The 19,075-nt window shown below is 45.6% G+C and overlaps 1 protein-coding gene across 1 annotated transcript in view; it reads right to left on the bottom strand.

Annotated features, from left to right (window-relative positions):
- SELENOO (selenoprotein O) overlaps positions 1-19,075 on the bottom strand; it is an 857,804-nt gene that overhangs the window by 650,397 nt on the left and 188,332 nt on the right. The window lies entirely within an intron of this gene.

The raw sequence follows: 19,075 nt of genomic DNA, 5'->3' as shown, positions 1-19,075 counted from the left end.
GTCTTACTCCTAACTAACACAATTCCCAACAGTCTGAAAGCTAGCCTTCTACTCACTACAACCATTTATAAACTGCTCTTCCTAAACTTTTTCTCACGATTAGGACGACTACTTTATACAAATAGTAACACACATCCCCTTACAAACATGGATAAAATGTGGTTCATACCTCTCAACTGCCTAGATTTTTGCATCATATTTTTGGTCTGTTCTTCATAAAATATGTGGTTTTCTGGTAAATCCGTGAGGACTTAAGTAACTAAATAATGACATTTGAGATTCAGACTTCATATCCTTCAGAAGATGCATCTGAACACAAAACCTGTTATTGTAACAAGTTTCTAAGTTGAAAAGAGCAGCATTTAAAATATGTCCCTATTTTAGGCCTTTGTCCCGCATTATTTTTTGCTTTGTCCAGATTTCTTCTGCTAAGAGGTTGAGAAGTATGTCGAGCATTTACAAGGTACCACATACTAATGAAAAAGCCTTTAGTAAACTACATTCAGCAGTCCAGAACTCCCTGCCTTTCGCCATTCCCAACTGCCCAGACCCATTTGTATTCAAAACTCTCCCTTAAATCACATCTGTTTAACACCATTCAGTGCAGTGCAAGCCTCCCATCTGTACTAACAATGTTAACTTTACAATATTTACAGTATTTAACATACTTGTATACTTTACCCTTGTGAAAACATGGAACACTTAACACCCATTTGTAAATAACGATACAACTCACAAATGCTGTGTATATGAAAAGTACAGTTGTGTACACTTACCATAAATGTAGATGTTAGAGTATATTCACTGTTGCAGTCATTACATTTGGGTTATCTGCTTGCAGTAGCCCTCAATCGGCCTGATTAACAAAGTCTTGGGTCCTATGTTGGTTGCTGTCTCTTCTGTGACGTCAGGTCGTCAGGGGTATAAAACATGCAGCCGATGTCATTACATGAGTTTTTCTTGCCCCCAGATGTCAGGTGCCCCCTAATGGGAAGCAATTAAATCTATACATATACAAGGTTATACCTCAAACAAAAAAGCAAATACACCAAAAAGCTTTTAAGCATTGAAAAGGAGAGAAGAGGTATAGCCAAAAGAAGTCAGGGAGCTGGAGGGAGGGTAACCAGGACTGCAACAGTGAATACACTTGAACATTTACATTTATGGTAAGTGTACACAGTTGTACTATGTTCTTCATGTTTCACTGTCGCAGTCATTGCATTTGGGTAGATTCCCAAAGCTAAGGATGGGAGGAGGAATTTATATAGCATTAGGACCAGCTATAAGGCCCTGTAAAACTGCAGTGGCAAAGCCAGCTCTGGATTTAGAGAAAATTGGCAAATTGTAATGCTTGGTGAAGGTATGTACAGAACTCCAGGTAGCTTCTAGGATGTCCCTGGTAGGTACACCTCTGAGAAAGGCTGTAGAGATAGATGCAGCCCTGGTTGAGTGGGGTCTGATCCCCTGTTGAATAGGTTTTCCATGGGGCTTATAGCAGAAATTAATGCAATGGCCGATCCATTTGGAAATGGTTTGCTTTGAAATAGCCTTCCCCTCTGTCCCTGCTGCAACTGCCATCAGCAGTTGTTCAGATTTCCTTTGAGGTTTAGTCCTGTCCAAGTAGAATCTAAGTTGTCTGTGCACACCTAAGGAGTGCAATATCCATTCCACTTTGTTCTGTGGATTAGGAAAGAAGGTTGGCAAATTAGTGGACTGATTAAAGGCCACACTGGATACCACCTTTGGCATGAAAGAGGGATTGGTCCTGAGGGACACCCTGTCCGCATGAAAGATGATGAAATGCTCCACTCCCATAAGGGCCTGTAATTCAGATACGCTTCTTGCTGAAGTGATGGCTAAAAGAGAAGCTGTTTTCCAAGAAAGGAATTTTAAATCTGCAGTAGCAGCTGGCTCGAAAGGAGGAAGGGTGAGTTTCTCCAATACAAAGTTAAGGTCCCAGTCTGGAGCTGGAACTCTCCTGGGTGGTCTTAAATTTTTGGCCCCTCTGAGGAACTGCTTGAGCAGTGGATGAGAGAAGAGGGGAGGTTCTGTGTTATAATGAGCTGAAATGGCTGAGGCGTGAATTTTTATTGAGGAAAAAGACAGGCCCTTGTGAAGCATCTCAATTAGGTATTGTAAAATCTGAGGTAAATTGGGCACTGCTGTGCTCATCCCTTGAGATGGTTTCCATGTATAGAATCTTTTCCATTTTTCAGCATAAGATTTTCTAGAACTGGGCCCCCTTGCCTCTAAAATGACATCCATCACTGGTTTACTGAGGGATGGTAAAGGAGAGCTTGGGTAATTAGGCAGGTTGCTAGGTTCAGTGTTAGAAGCGGAGGGTGCAGAATCTGGTTCACCTGCTGAGACAGCAGGGTAGGAGTCTGAGGCAGGTGCCATGGGGCCAACAGTGACACACTGCACAGAAGGGGGTACCAGTGTTGGCGTGGCCAGGCTGGTGCAATCAAAATCATCCTTGGTTTGTCTGGTTTGATCTTTAGTAGTACTTTGGAGAGCAGAGGCAGAGGAGGAAAGGCATAAACTGATAGGTTTTTACAGCTGAAGGACAGAGCATCCACTTTCCAAGCTTGTCTGTGGGGAGTCCTTGCGCAAAATTTTTCCAATTGATAGTTTTGGGGGGAGGCAAACAGGTCTATATCTGGGCTCCCCCCATTTGCTTGTCAACATGTTGAAAATCCTTGGTTCCAGTTTCCACTCGTGTGGGTCATTGAGGTTTGTGCTTACTCCATCTGCTAGTGTATTTAGTTTTCCTGGCAGGAATTGAGCTTGTAGATGCACTTGGTAGCTCAAGGCTGTCTTCACAATGCCATGGCTAGTCTACAGAGGGGCAAGAATGTGTACCCCCCCCCTGCTTGTTCATGTACCACATAACAGTGGAGTTGTCAGTCTTTACCATTAAATTGTCCTGGAAGAATGTGGTCCGTGAAGGCTGTCAAGAGCATTCTGTACAGCTAACATTTCTTTATGATTGATGTGAAGGAGCATTTGAATTGGGTTCCATTTGCACTGAATGCACTTCCCTGCTAGGTGCGCCCCCCACGCATAGTCTGATACATCTGTCGTTAGGGTTTGGGAGGCAGGGGGTAGTGTGAATGGTAGTCCCTTGTTTTGATGGCAGGCCTCTGCCCACCAAAGGAACTCTAGGCGTAGACAAGGAATGATAGGAATTATTGCTTCTAGATCCTGAGAATGTTGACAACATAGGCTTTTTAGATACCATTGTAGTTTCCTCATATGCAGTCTTGCATATGGAATTAGAAGTATTCAGGAGGCCATGAACCCCAAGGCTTGTAGTATTTGCCTTGCAGATAGCAGGGTTTTTGTGGCCACTTGTTTGAATTAGGTTGTCAAGTGAATTTGTTTCTCTGTCGTGAGGAAAGCCATCTGGGAAGTTGTATTCAAGCTAGCTCCCAGGAATATAATTTGTTGACAGGGTGCCAGGTGTGATTTCTTTTCGTTTATGGTGTACCCCAGACAAGTTAGCACCCTTTGTACAAAAGCCAGATGATTCAAAAGTATGTCCTGGTTTTCTGCCTGAATTAGACAATCTGAGAGGTATTGGTATATCTGAATATTTCTTTGCCTGCAAAATGCAATGACTGGAGCTAGGCACTTCGTGAATAACCTGGATGCAGTAAATAAGCCAAAGGGCAGTGCAGAGAACTGATAGTGCGTGTAGCCTGCTTTAAAGCATAGGTATCTTCTGCAAGATTCTCTGATTGGGATGTGCAGGTATGCTTCCTTTAAATTTAGTGTTGCCAACCAGGTAACTTTGCTTAGCATAGGAAGCAACTAGTGAAGAATCAGCATCTTGAATTATGGAATCACCTAAAAGGTGTTTAGAGTAGGCAGGTCCAGGATAGGACGTCATGAGTTGTCTTTTCTGGGTACCAGGAAAAATCTCAAGTAGAAACCATGTCCCTTTCCTCTTCTGGTACCAATTGAATAGCCCCTATGCTTAAGAGAGAGTACTTGCTTTTGGGCCTCTTCCTACTGATTTGGAGGTAGATCCGGCCAACCGCTTGGAGTTGGTAAAGTGTGGAAGTGACATCTGTATCCTTGGGACACTATATTTAAAACCCATTTGTCCTGGGTAATGAGTCCCCAGTTCTTTGCATAATGTGCAATCTTTCCTCCCAAAGGGACAGTTAGTTGAGAAGTGCTTGAAAGTTTTAAAAAGAAGTCATTGAGACAGTTTACCATAGGGGGAGTTTTATTACTCCCAGATTTGGAAGTGGAGGCCCCCCACTGCTTAGTTCTGTGCATCCCCTGGGACTGAAGCCTGGGTGCTCTGCTGGATCTGGGTTTGGACTGAGAAGGTCTGCAAGAGGCAGGAAAGGACCAATTCTTAGAAGGCCAATGCCTACTAAATCTTGGAGGTTGTACTTGTAAAAAATCTTTAACAGTTTGCATAGATTTAGCTTTTTCCTCCATCTTTTTAAGAACTTCTTCTGCCTTGTTGCGAAACAGGCGGTCCTGATTTAAGGGAGCAACCAGTAGCTTCGCTTTAACATGATCTTGCAAGGATTGCTCCTTAAACCAAGCATGCCTTCTAAGAACAGACCCAGTTACCACAGCCCTGCAGGATGCCTCTAGTGAAACAAAACCACACTGCAATGTATGTTTTCCAGCCTGTTCAGCAGAATGCATTAAATCCTGTAAATCCTTATTTTCAGCACAGTCAGGAATCAACATCATTTTCTGTTTAAACAATCCAATAATATGTTGTTGGTACTTTAACATATGAAACTGGCAGTTCAAAGCCCTAATGGCCAAAGTTGCAGAAGTGTATACCTTCTTACCCCATCTATCCAGCGCCCTGGAGTCTCTGTCAGAGAGGGTAGGATTTTTGGCAGTAGTAGCTTTAATGCCCTCGGGTCCCTGTGAAACAGTTTCAGGATCTGCAGTAGGATTTTTGAAAAGGAACTTGTGAGAGTCAGCAACCCTGTAATATCCATCAGGTTTTCTGGAAGCAGGAGGTAAAGAGTCAGGGGCCATGCTAGATTCCGAAAAGACATCATGAGCAATGACCAGTACAGGAGGTATAGCTAAAGGCCTGTGCTGAGGCAGAAGTAAGAAATCCCTAAGCCTCTTTTTAGAATCAGAGAAATCCTGACTTTCCCAACAAAAATGATCCCTGGGAGTATGCAAGGTTTCACCACAAGAGAAATCCTCTGGGGGGGGGGGCGAGGGAATAGAGTCCTCAGCATCAGAATCCTCATAGGTAGATAAGGGTAAATCCTGGTCATCAGAGGAAACAGTTAGTTATGTACTCACCATAACGATCGATGTATGTGGTCCATCTTGCCTACATTCATTACTGATGGGTTCGGAGCCAACAATCGGCTCCGACTCTGCCAACTATTTTCAAGCACGAAGTCTCTAATTGGCTGGGCTAACTGGTATCCCAGGATTCAACTCTCCCAAACCCCCAGATCTTGTCTGCATAAATCGCAACCACTCCACACACATCAACCTTACTAAGAGGATTACCATCCCCAGGAAGGGAAAAAAATAAACCGATTCTGAAGGGTCTCAAAACAACTATCCTCCAAATCCTTCAGGCAGGGGGGCAGGTGGGAGGGTACGTAAGAATGTAGGCGAGATGGACCACATGCATCGATTGTTATGGTGAGTACATAACTAACTGATGTTATGTGGTCCTATCTCGCCTACATTAATTTCTGATGGGACAGCGTCCCTAGCTCCCTTAACCCGGGAGGCTCATAGGAAAATACTCCTGAGAACCGTGGAACCAAAGGAAGCCCGGCCTCTAGATGCCACGTCCAGTTTGTAATGAGAGATAAAGGTATGATGAGAAGCCCATGAGGCCGCAGCACAGATGTCGTCCAAGGAAAGCCTGGCATGATATGCTACTGAAGTAGAGACCACCCTAGTTGAATGAGCCTTGACTGAAAATGGCAAGTTTCTGCCTGCTGTAGAGTAAGCAAGGGTAATGCAATCCTTAATCCACCTGGAAATAGTGCACTTGGAAACAGAGGTACCCGCCCTGTTCTCCGAAAAAGAGACAAACAATTGATCTGATTTTCTTGACTGTTTAGTCCTATGTAAATAGAATCTTAGTTGTCTACGCACATCCAATTGATGAAATTTGTACTCTGCCTTTTTGGAGAAGTTGGGAAAAAACACAGGTAACTCAATGGATTGGTGGAGATTAAAAGTAGATGATAGGATGGGTTAAGTCTCGAGGAGACCCTGTCCTTATGGAATATTAAATACGGGGGCCTAATGGACAATGCTTGGAGTTCAGATACTCTTTTAGCCGAGGTGATGGCCACCAAAAAGGCTGTTTTCCAGGATAAGAATTTTAATTCGCAAGTGGCGGCCGGCTCAAAAGGAGGAGAAGTGATGGCTTGCAATACTAGATTTAAATGCCATGGCATGACGGGTGCTGACACAGGAGGACGCAGTAACCAGGCTCCTTTTAAAAAAGCTTTGCAAAGTTTATGACCCATCAGAGCAGGCTCATGGAATACATGGAAATTAGAAATGGCCGCCAGCTGTACTTTAATGGTGGATGGAGCAGAGCCTTGTCGGAAGAGCATAGCTAAAAAATCTAGGACCATTGATATCAGGGCTGTGAAGGGGTCTAGGCCTTGTGACTGAGCCCAGATGGAGAACCTCTTCCACTTGCTTTAGTAAATTCTTCTGGTGGAAGACTTATGTGACAACGAAAGGATATGGACCACCTCAGGCGATAATGAAGGTAGTCTAATTATTGATGGAAGTGGAGCAGCCAGGTTGTCAACCTGAGGGACTGTAGGGAGGGGTGGAACTGTCCCAACATATGAGTCAAAAGGTCTGGTACTGGATGCAGAGTCCAAGGACCGTCCACTGTATATCGCTGAAGGAAGGGGAACCAAACCTGGCGGGGCCAGTGTGGAGCAATAAGAATCATCTTGCTTCCCAAACTAATGGCTTTCTGAATCACTCTTGGTAACAGAGGAAACCGAGGAAAGGCATAGAGCAGACCGGAAGGCCAACCGTGGACTAGAGAGTCCCTGGGTGATTCCCCCTGTGGGGGGATCAAAGTGAAGTAGTTGCTGCATTTGGTGTTGAGGGGACTGGCAAAGAGATCGCAGCAAGGCTGACCCCACCTGCTGAAGATCCGAGTCGCAACTCGGCTGTTCTGGGACCACTCGTAAGGCATCAGAATAGCTCTGCTTAGCCTGTCTGCTATCACGTTGGATTTTCCTGGAATGTGCGTTGCCACTAGGAACCGTTGGGAAGACACTGCCCAATTCCACACTCTCATGGCCTCTCTGCAGAGTGGGTAACACTTGGTTCCCCCTTGTTTGTTCAGGTACCAAACAACTGACAACTGTCCGAGTGAACAGCAATCGTTCCCCGTGGAAGAGAGCTCTGAAGTGTTCGCAAAGCTAACAGCACTGCTCTCATCTCTAGGACATTGATGTGTAAGTGTACCTCGTAATCCTGCCAAGTGCCTTGGACCGTTCTGCCCAAATAATGCCCCCCCCACCCTATCTGGGAGGTGTCCGTGGTCACTGTGGCAGCTGGAGAAAGGGGAATTACATTCCTGCCCTTGTTCAGGTTGGAATGACATAGCCACCAACGGAGATCCTGCTTGCAATGCTCTGTGAGAAGAATCGGGTGAGAGAGGGGTAATTTTTGATAGGACCATTGGACTGAAAGGAGCCACTGAAGGATCCGCATGTGAAGCCTGGCTAAGGGTATTAGCATGATGGTCGCCGCCATGGAACCCAATAACTGAAGAACTAACCTGGCTGGGACCTTCTTCTGGGGCAATAGAGCCTGGACCTGAGATTGCAACACAGTTATTCTTTCTTGAGGTAGAAAAACCCTCATTAGAACAGAGTTTAATTTTGCACCTATAAAGACAACATGCTGTGAGGGCAGCAAGGCAGATTTTTCCCAGTTTATTGTAATCCCTAACTTTTGATAAAGATTTATGGTAGCCTCCCTGGCTTGGATGAGGAGATGCCTGGTGGGGGCGGTAAGGAGCCAATCATCCAGGTGTCACCACTGCCAAGCATTTGGTAAACACCCTGGGGGCTGTGGTGAGACCAAATGGCAGGGCTCGAAACTGGAAATGACTGGCTCCTAGCCGGAAGCGTAAATGAATCCTGGATGCGTTGTTTATCTTGATGTGATAAAAGGCATCCTTGAGATCGATGGAGCACATCCATACTCCTTCTTCCAACAATGGGAAGATGGATTGAAGAGTGACCATTCGGAATTTGGATTTCAGGACATAGCGATTTAATCGGCTGAGATCCAAGATGGGCCTCAGGTCCCCTGTTTTTTTCAGCACCAAAAATAGTCTTGAGTAAGTTCCTGATCCGATCTGGTCTAGGGGAACTGGTTGGATGACTCCTTTTCTTAGTAGCTTTGATATTTCTAGTGCTACTTGATCCCTTTGACTGGGTGGAACATCCGGGATTTTTTTGATTAAGGGAGGGGGTGAAACAAAGGGAATGGTATAACCTCTGGTGACTATTTGAAGCACCCATCGATCCTGAGTGATGCTCTCCCAGGTTTGAAGATGCTTTGCAAAACGACTCCTGACTGGCTCTGGAGCAGCACAGACGGGCAACCCCCTCAGGGATGCTGATAGGAAGATCCGCAAAAGGAGTCGCGGTCTCCCAGATTGCGGGGGCCTCCTCTGCCCCTAAGACAGCATCTTCCAGAATAATTTCCCCCACTTCTGCTTCTGGAGGGGGGCTCACCTTGAGTGGCTGGGAAAGACTTTTGTGATTTTTTGAACCACATCTTCCCTCCTCTCTGACCCTTGGGATAAGGCCTAGAGGGAAAAGGAAAATGGGCCCCTACGTCAGATAAAGTCTTACCCTCCTGTTCACATCTGGTGAGAGTCTCTTTCACTTTGGGTCCAAAAAGAGAGGACCCATCAAAGGGGGCGTCCGTGAAGGAAGACTTGAAGGCCTCTGCGAAGTTACATAGGCGCATCCAGGCTTGTCTCCTCAGAGCAAGGCCTGAGCTAGCTGCCCTGCTCACCCCTTCGGCTGCATAGGATATGAGCCTCATGGACGACTTAGCTATGGAACCAAGGGTAGACAACTGGGTGTTAACAGTCTGTGCTAGTGCCTCAGGCATGTTACCCGTCAAGGTATCTCCCAACTCGTTGAGGAGATCCCGCTGGAGCCGAGTAAAATGGCAAAGGTAATTCAGGGACTGTAGTGTAAAGGTCGCTGAAGACAGGGTGCGCTTCCCATAACGATCCATACTCCTGGACTCCTTGTTAGGAGGATGGACTGAGGAAGAAGCCTCGGCAACTTCCTGCTGAGTGGCTGATGCCACCACCATGGCATCTACAGGGACCCCTTTTGTCAAAAACTCTTTCCCCGGGGGAGCAGGCAAGAACTTGTTATGACGACTGGGCACAGGTTCCACGGAATCAGGATATTCCCACACCCTTCAATAGATCAGGTCTAATAATGCGAAGGGTGGAGACACCCAGGAGGCGGTAGGTTGAGCTCCGAAGGCCTTGAGGAATACCGACTCCTCCTCAGAGGGGGGCTTGGACGACCAGTCACCTCTCTGCCTCAAAATCTCCAGTATATCGGAGGAGACGTCATCAGAGGACGACTTAGGGGACCCCTCTGCATCCTCGAGGTCGGTATCCGAGGTGATGGACTTGTCTTGGGAGTCTATGTGCTTCCTCTTGCACAACTTCGTCCTGGGAGGCTCCTCAGGCACAGAATCTGAGGGGCCCTCAGAAAGTTGGGGACCGCTCATGAGGGTGTCCTCAGGCCTTCGAGCTCTGCTGTCCACTGACAGGGGGCGTCAGAGGCTCTAGCCGGGGTGTATGGGGATGGAGTGGTCGATCCAAGTGATGTCGCTGATGACCTGGCCAGTGCTGTCCTCATGGCCTCGAAGGCAGGTCCCCCCGAATCCGAGGACTGACCCGTCTCCGAGGCCTCGACCGGAGTCGGGATCCCCCGAGTCGAAGCGCCGAGAGGGAGACTCGGGGCCGACCGAAGAAACCAGAGTGCCGAAAAGTACAGTTTTGTACCTACCATAAATGTAGATGTTCGAAGATACACATTGCTGCAGTCATAACCTGTGGGTAGTCCGCTGTCCTCGGTCGGCCCGAATACCAAAGTATTAGGCTGGCGTCGGTCATGGCGCTCAGATCTGACGTCAGTGCGTCCCGGTATTAAAGCGCATGACCGACGTCATATCCTCAGTCTTTTCTTGCCCCAGATGTCAGAAGGCCCAAAAAGAAAGGCCACAGCATAAAATAGAAAAAAACCTCCAAAACCCATGTACAAACAATATCTACAACCTAAACCAAACAACCACTCCAAACTACAGAGGGGAAGGAGGGAGGGTAAATTGGACTGCAGCAATGTGGATCTTCGAACATCTACATTTATGGTAGGTACAAAACTGTACTATGTCCTTCATCTCACATTGCTGCAGTCATAACCTGTGGGTAGAATCCCAAAGCAAAAGTAAAGGGAGGTTGGCCAAATCATAAAGCATTGGGAGCTGCTAATAAGCCCTGCAAGACTGCAGTGGCAAACCCAGCCCTAGATTTGGAATAAAGAGGGAGATGGTAATGTTTAGAAAAAGTGTGCACTGAACTCCAAGTAGCTGCTTCCAAAATATCTTTGGTAGCTACCCCCCTCAAAAAAGCAGTAGAAGTGGCAGTAGCCCTAGTGGAATGAGGTCTGATTCCAGCCGGAACCTCCTTACCATGATGAGAATAACAAAAGGCAATACAATGACCAATCCACTTAGAAATAGTTTGTTTAGAAACAGGTTTCCCCTGAGAGCTCAAAGCAAAAGAAACAAATAACTGTTGAGACTGTCTGAACCTTTTAGTCCTGCTCAAATAATAACGCAACTGCCTATGAATATCCAAAGTGTGCAAAATTTTCTCCCCTTTATTTTGGGGATCAGCATAAAAAGTAGGCAAATGAATAGATTGGTTCAAGGCCACATTTGAAACCACTTTAGGCATAAAAGTAGGGTTAGTACGCAGAGACACCCTATCCTTATGAAAAATCAGGAAGGGTTCAACTGCCATTAGAGCCTGTAATTCAGATACCCTTCTAGCAGACGTAATGGCCAACAAAAAAGCAGTCTTCCAAGACAAAAACTTTAACTCAGACGTAGCTGCAGGTTCAAAAGGAGGTAAAGTAAGTTTTTCCAACACAAAATTGAGATCCCAGGAAGGAGTAGGAGCTCTTCGTGGGGGTCTTATGTTCTTTGCCCCTCTAAGGAATTGTTTAAACAAAGGATGAGAGAATAATGGTGGGTCACAGTCATAGTGAGCAGAAATGGCTGCAGCATGAACTTTTACAGAGGAGAAAGACAAACCTTTGTCTAATAATTCTGTAAGATATTGAAGAGAAACACTCAAATTAGGCCTGGAAACATCAAAACTCCTTGCTGTGCTCCAAATAAAAATCTCCTCCATTTATCAGCATAAACTTTCCTTGTACTAGGCCTTCTGGCCTCCAAAATAACATTCAAAACTTGTTGAGGAAGCTTCGACCCTCCAGGTTCTAGAACAGAATATGCCAGGCTGTCAGATGCAGGGACTGAATCCTGACATTGAGGAAATGATTGCCCGCCTGAGACAAAAGGTGTGGAATTGAAGGCAAAGGCCAAGGAGGCTCCCGTACTAAACTCCTCAGCAGAGGGTACCAGTGCTGTCGAGGCCAATCTGGAGCTATTAGAATCATGGAGGGCTTGTCTTGTCTGACCTTCAAGAGCACCTTGGAAAGGAGAGGCAGAGGAGGAAAGGCATAGACGTGAAGATTGCTCCAACTGAAGGATAGAGCATCCACTTTCCAAGCTGTGGGATGAAACATCTTCGTGTAAAACTTTGGCAACTGGAAATTTAGTGGAGAAGCGAACAGATCTATGTCTGGAGTCCCCCATACCACTGTCAACTGTCGAAATACATGAGGATCCAACTTCCACTCGTGGGGATCCACCATCTGTCTGCTCAAAACATCTGCTAAGGAGTTCTGTGCTCCTGGCAGAAACCTTGCCTGAAGAATGAGGTGCATACTGAGAGCAGTCTCCCACAGAATCATAGCTTGTCTGCAAAGAGGGTACGAATGGGTTCCCCCTTGCTTGTTGATGTACCACATGACAGTTGTGTTGTCTGTTTGAATCAACACTTGTCCCGGTGAAGTAAATCCTTGAAAGCCATCAATGCAAATTGGACTGCTAACATCTCCTTCAAGTTGATATGTAAATGTTGAAGTCTGGCAGGCCACGTGTCTTGAACCCACTTTCCATTGAGGTGTGCTCCCCAAGCCTTGTCCGAGGCATCTGTCGTTAAGCTCTGACTCGCCTCTGGTCGGGTCACAGAGAGTCCCTTGTTTAGGTGACATTCCTGAGCCCACCACAAAAATTCCTTTTGAATGCAAGGTATTATTTGAATGACCGTGTCCAGATCGTGGCAGTGTTGTGTCCATACATTTTTGAGATACCATTGTAGCTTCCTCATATGCAGTTTGGCATTGGGAAGCACCAGAATACAAGATGCCATGAACCCCAAGGCTTGAAGGACTGTCCTTGCAGTCAGCCTGGACCGAAGAGACAATTGCTGGAAGTAAAGTGTAAGGTTCCTTTGCTTGTCCGGGGTCAAAAAAGCCATCTGGGAAGCTGTATTCAGTCTCACACCCAGAAAGCACATTTCCTGAGAGGGTACTAGACTGGACTTTGTTTCATTCACAGAATACCCTAGGCACCTTAACACTGCCATAACATACTGTAGATGGTGAAGAAGCTTGTTTTCGTCTTGAGCAAGAATCAGGCAATCGTCCAAATAAGGATAAATTTGTATTCCTCTTAACCTTAAGAAGGCTATCACCGGGGCCAGAACCTTTGTGAACACCCTGGGCGCAGTAGATAAGCCAAAGGGCAATGCAGAGAACTGATAATGTAAAGTCCCAGCCCGAAAACGCAGAAACCTCCTGCAACTGGGTCTGATAGGAACATGAAGATAAGCCTCTTTGAGATCCAGAGTTACCATCCAGTGGTCTTTGCCCAACAGAGGCAGAAGTTGTTGCAACGTCAACATTTTGAATTTTGGAATGTCCAGGTATGTGTTGAGGATAGATAAATCCAAAATTGGTCTCCAAGTGTTTCCTTTCTTTGGTACAAGAAACAGGCGAGAATAAAATCCTAGGCCCACTTCTGACATAGGGACCTGCTGTATAGCCCCCATTTGAAGAAGTAAAGAAATCTGTTTGTGAGCCTCTACTCTTTGCTGAGGAGGAACGTCTGGCATGCCTTTGAAAGGAGGCAATGTGTGGAAATAAAACTTGTAGCCTCGGATTATAATGTCCAATACCCATTTGTCCTGGGTGACTAAAAGCCAGTTTTGCTTGAAAAGTGCTAACTTTCCTCCCAAAGGAGCTGCCAGACAGGAGGGATCTGGCAGCTGAAGATGCAGGTCATTGGGCCTGTTTACGAAAGGACTGGCCCCTGCCCTCACTTGTAGATGGTGCAGGGGAACTCCACGTTCTAGGCCTGAAAGAACCCTGAGCTCTGCCCCTACCACGTCTAGATCTGCCCCTAGACCGTAAATCAGAAGAAGGGTAAGCCCATCCCTTAGTAGGCCAATTTCTGCTAAACTTAGGGGGCTGCACCTGCAAAAAATCTTTAACAGTCTGCATAGACTTAGCCTTGTCTTCCATTTTCTTTAAGACAGACTCCACAGGAGGACCAAACAAAACTTCAGACTGTAAAGGAGCATCCAAAATTCTAGCTTTAACATGCTCTGACAAACTCTGATCCTTAAGCCAGGCGTGCCTGCGAATAACTGATCCAGTGGCAGCCACCCTGGAAGAAGCCTGTAAAGCATTGAAACCACACTGCAAGGAATGCTTACCCACCTGATCAGAGGCATGAACCAACTCCTGTAATTCCTTACACTCTATGCCCTCTGCCAAAGCATCTACCTTAGATTTCAATTGAGTAAGGAGAAAATTCTGGTACTTTAACATATGAAACTGGCAATTCAAAGCCCTCATTGCTAGAGTGGAAGAGGTGTACACTTTTACCCCACCTATCCAAAGCTCTAGATTCTTTATCCATAGGAACTGGATTCTTTACAACAGAAGCCCTGACACCCTTAGGTCCCTGACTAATAGTTTCTGGGTCAGCCCTAGGGCTCTTATACAGATATTTATGAGCCTCAGGCACTCTGTAATACCTATCAGGTTTAACTGGCGCAGGAGGCAAAGAGTCTGGGTTAAGGGAAGCCTCAGAGAAAACATCCTGAACAACATCCAAAACAGGAGGAATAGCTAAGGGCCGATGTTGAGGTAAAAACAAAAATTCCCTAAGCCTCTTTTGGGAATCCGAGAAATCCTGACCTTCCCATTTAAAATGCTCCCTCATAGAATGCAAAGTTTCTGAGAAGGAAAAATCCTCTGGAGGAGAAGCAGAAGGACTGGAATCCTCTGCGTCCGAATCTGAATAAGGAGGAAAATCCTGAGTGTCTTCAGTCAAGACTCTGAGTAATCTGAAGCCTGTTCCAAACTTTCCACTTCTGGCTCCACCCTAGGCCTCTTATCTGGAGGGGGCATAGAACCCCTGATTAAGGAAATTAAATCTTCTGCCATTTTAAGCATGTGTTTTTTAGGCACAGAGCCTGCAGAGCTAGGACTGACACCTGAGGAAGGCAAACCAGGCCTGCCCTTAGAAGGTACCTTAGAGACTGAAGGAGAAGGCCTAACCACCTTAGGCAAAGAAGGGAGTACAGCAACCTGAGAGGCCCCCTCAGCCTGACCTGACTCCTGAGAGGCCACATCTTGCAAAATTAACGTCTCCCCCTGAAACTCAGCTGAAACCTCGGCTGGATCTACAGATTCCAGCGTAGTTTCTAAAGAACCGGCGTCCGGAACGGACGACTCATCCTGCTTGGACCTTAACGACTTATCCTTGCGCTTCTTAGCAGAAGCGGGCGTCGGAGGATCCGACGGCATATTGTAATTGCACCGCTTCCCAAAGACAAGCCTAGCGCCATCTAACCTACGTTTAATGGTGCGCTTATTAAACCTAGCACAAAAGCGACACCCGACTACGTCGTGCTCAGGCCCCAAACAAGGAATACAGAGAGAGTGGTAATCCCTATGCGGTATCTGTTTCCCACAAGAAATACAATTATTCACTTTTTCTGACATCCGGAATTAACTGAGGCAAGAAAAAACAAAAATATTCTAACGGGTACTTAGCCCAACTTGGTTTCGGTCTGAAACTCGAAATACGAAAATTTCAGAACGCCGAATGGCACTTGCAAACGCTGCTTCTGCTTCGGACCATACGGCAAAAAAGACTGAGGATATGACGTCGGTCATGCGCTTTAATACCGGGACGCACTGACGTCAGATCTGAGTGCCATGACCGACGCCAGCCTAATACTTTGGTATTCGGGCCGACCGAGGACAGCGGACTACCCATAGGTTATGACTGCAGCAATGTGAGATGAAGAACATCCAGATGAAGGAATTAAAATGGTTGGAGCTGATAACGGCTCCGATGGACCCATCAGGGGTACCGGAGCCGGCGTAAGGACATCACTCGGTGCCGAACACTCCGGCTCCGATGACACAATGCTCGGAGGAGGAATCATCGGTACCGGTAAGGGAATGGGCTATGGAGCCGACTGGGTCGGAGCCGAAAATAATTTAGCTAACACCGGCGACTGAAGGAGCCTCTGAACCACCCTATCCACGTCCAAATCAGACAACCGAGAGGATTTGGAGGCAACTGAAGGAGATGATGATCTCCTACCTATCGATTCCTGAGTAACACTGGGTGACCAGCTCCGAATCGGTTCCAAAGTGATCGGAGCCGAGGTCGACTCCAGTACTACCGATACTTCCTGCGGCCCCGAAGCCAATGGAGCCGAGGAAGCAGAGTCCAACACAGAGTTCTTCTCCTGCGACTCCAAAGACAATGGAGCCAAGGAAGTAGTAATCACCTTCAAAATCTTCTCCGGGGGCTCCGAGGAACTAGATGGAGCCAGAGATCGTTTCTTAGATTTAGTGGACTTGGATCTGCCAGTAGTCGAAGCAGATTCTACATCCTCTTCAAAGGAGGGCTTGACCAGGCCCTTCAAGATCAGTTTATTTTTCCGTTCCTGCAGTACCCTAGAACTGTAGGAATGGCAGACACAGCAGAATTCTTGCAAGTGTTTAGCGCCAAGGCAATAAACGCAGATGGCATGCCCATCTGTGATCGACATTTTGTAGGCACACTTTGAGCATTTTTTAAACCCAGAGGGTTTATGCTCTTTCTGCTCTTTAGACATGTCCAGCAAAACAAACACTCAACAACCACAACAGGAAGGAGGGATACACTAAGGAACTCTAACTTAAACGCTCCTAGAAACACTAACAAAACAATGAAGGAGAGGGCTAGATCCCTCTAACTTAAACGGGCCTAGCCCGCCAAACGCGAGGGAAACTACTCACACTCTCCACAAACTGCCACAGACCAAACAACAGACACAACGCAACATAGCTATGAAAATAGCTTTTGTTTCACAGAAAAAAATATAAAATTTCACAAGGTTTTCTAGTAAAAAAAAAAGTACTTAGCCACAGCCAAGCTCGAGACCATGTCCTGACTCAACAAGCGGCAAACAAGATCTGGGGGTTTGGGAGAGTTGCATCCTGGGATACCAGTTAGCCCAGCCAATTAGAAATTTTGTGCTTGAAAATAGTCGGCCGAGTCTGAGCCGATTGTCGGTTCCGAACCCATCAGTAATGAATGTAGGCGAGATAGGACCACATAACATCAGAAATTTCAGAATCTTGGTCAGAAGTATCATAAGCAAACTCAGTCCTAGTTCTCTTAGAGGGGGAAGGTTGGCTTCCCCTGACTCAAGTAATAAGATCTTCAGTCATTCTTACCATTTGTTTTTAGGCATAGAGGCCTGACCATGCAGTCTGAGCATCAGTTTTCCAGGCATGGTTCGAGTTTTAGGCCTTGAAGAAGAAGAAAGCATTGGTTTAATGTACAAGTCAGTAGGCCTGAATACACCCTCAGAAGCCGGTGCCTGCACAGTGTCTCCGGACCCATCCAAGGTAGAGACATCCACAGGTTCCACAGTTAAAGCATCTTGCAGCATACCGGACACCAAATGGGTCTCAGTAGAGGCCTGCAAATCTGAAGTAGCAGGTATAAGAGGCTGCAAAAGCACCTCACTGAGTACTGGTGAACTGGGCGGCTTGTCTCTGTCTTTATCTTTGCGTTTTTTCGGAAAGTCGGTAGTCGGATGGCTTACTTAAGACATATCAGGATAATTGAACAGAGCACCAAAATATTTAGAAGCATAAATATACCGATAATGGATAGTTTGTGGTATAAATAAGGCACAAAACCGACAGTGAGGTATGTCGTTGTCAGGGCCTAGGCAAGGAATACTGTACGAATGAAAATTTTTATGAGGTATTTGCTTTCCACAAGAAATGCAATTATTTACTTTTACTGACATCGGTTTAGAGCAAGAAAAAGTTTCCCCAATGGGGTTCTTAGCTTTTAGTTGAAGACTTCGGTTTTGAAACTCAAAAACAAAAATTTCAGGAGTCGGCCGACCGGCACTTGCTAACTGCTTCTGCTTCAGGCACCGCACGGCAAGAAAGACTGATGTAATGACGTCAGCTACATGTTTTATACCCCTGATGTCACAGAAAAAGAGGCAGCAAGCAACGTAAGACCCAAGACTTTGTTAATCAGGCCAACTGAGGGCAGCTACTGCAAGCAGATAACCCAAATGTAATGACTGCAACAGTGAAACACGAAGAACATCTGTGTCTTCTGGGTTCTTTGTATACCTCTACCGAAACCATGGCTAAAAAGAGTCAGTTGCCCATCTCATCCACCTAGTTATCACCTGTATGAATAATTACATAAACAAAAGAGCAGTTCCTTGCCCGGACTATTCTTCACTTTTATATCATACTGAAAGAATAGTATTATTCTGTTGTATTCACTGTCTTTTCAAACTATTGCTAGCATGATTATTAGCTTGAATAAAAGCTGCAAGAATGGTATGAAATATAAAGGGTTAATTTAGAAATAGTGTGAAATGCTGAAAAATAAGACGTAGTAAGTGTGCTGGCATAGCTTAGTTAAAGTTTGGCATCCATGTGAAGCAGTATGCTACTGAGAAACAAAGTCTGTAAAAATAACTGTGCAGATGGCAGCTGGAAGGACATCAGCAAAGTAAAGGGATGCAACATCAAGTTTCAGATAGTGCTGGAACACCACGTTTCAGATAGTGCTGGAACACCACGTTTCAGATAGTGCTGGAACACCACGTTTCAGATAGTGCTGGAACACCACGTTTCAGATAATGCAAGTCTGAGTTTCCATGGATCATCAAACTACAAAGAACCAAGGACAAGGAAACAAAGGAAAAACTGTTATACAAAGAAAGAACTGTTTTACGTCAGCCTCTGGAAAAATACCAGATCCTCTGGTATAAATGTACTTATGCTTAAACAGACTTTGGACATTTGCTATAGAGAGCTGACAGCATATGTGTTGCATGTTTGTAGAACCAAAGTCAAATGTAACAGAAATGTCGTACTAACTAAAGCAGTTTGCCTCGGTGTATTTATTGTACTTAGTACAATCCAGTATTTAAAAGTAGTTGGTCATACTAAGAGTTAATATACTGTGGTGTTGTGTGCTTACATGCAAATGTAAATAACAAGAAGGAACCAACAGAAGGCAGCACAGAATTCTTCACATAATTCTGTATATCTTCCGCAATCTTACAGGTACCTCGTACAAGGACTTTCTGAATATGATTTGCACAGATTTTGGTCTGTTTCCACCCAAGATTCATTATTATAGACGTATTTATTTATTTATTTGACATCTGTTTACTGGGAAAGTCCAACTTGGCCAGAAAGAGCCCATTTTCAGAGACTGCCCAGGCAGAAAAGCTCCACAATCACAATATTTCAGAAATCAAGTACAGATACTTTCAATCACAAGGTATCATGTTATAAAACAGCAAGTACAGGTTTTAAATCAAAGTATCGGC

This window comes from Protopterus annectens, chromosome 11.part0, assembly GCF_019279795.1.
Source record: "Protopterus annectens isolate FY-2018-M chromosome 11.part0, PAN1.0, whole genome shotgun sequence".
In the NCBI taxonomy this organism is placed as follows: Eukaryota; Metazoa; Chordata; order Ceratodontiformes; family Protopteridae; genus Protopterus; species Protopterus annectens.
This window is presented reverse-complemented; position numbering and strand designations above follow the sequence as displayed.